This window comes from Oreochromis aureus, linkage group 3, assembly GCF_013358895.1.
Source record: "Oreochromis aureus strain Israel breed Guangdong linkage group 3, ZZ_aureus, whole genome shotgun sequence".
NCBI lineage: Eukaryota > Metazoa > Chordata > Actinopteri > Cichliformes > Cichlidae > Oreochromis > Oreochromis aureus.
In genome coordinates, this window is record NC_052944.1 from 109,311,738 (window position 1) to 109,312,228 (window position 491).

Sequence of the window (491 nt, forward strand, 5' to 3'; positions counted from 1 at the left end):
TTTCTGGAAGATCACACACTCTCTTTTGAAGATCTCTGTACAAACTCCTGAGTACACCGAGGCCTCTGTCACATCCAGACCACACTGCTCCAGGTCTTCTTGGTAGAACATGATGTTTCCTTTCTCCAGATGTTCAAACGCCAGCCTCCCCAGCTTCAGAAGAACTTCCCTGTCAGCCTCCGTCAGCTCCTGTGGACTTGTCTCATGTCCCTCATGGTACTTGTTCTTCTTCCTCTTTGTCTGAACCAGCAGGAAGTGTGAGTACATGTCAGTCAGGGTCTTGGGGAGCTCTCCTCTGTGCTCTGTAGTCAACATGTGCTCCAGAACTGTAGCAGTGATCCAGCAGAAGACTGGGATACTACACATGATGTGGAGGCTCCTGGATGTCTTCATGTGGGAGATGATTCTGCTGGACAGCTCTTCATCACTGAATCTCCTCCTGAAGTACTCCTCCTTCTGGGCGTCAGTGAAGCCTCGTACTTCTGTTAGCC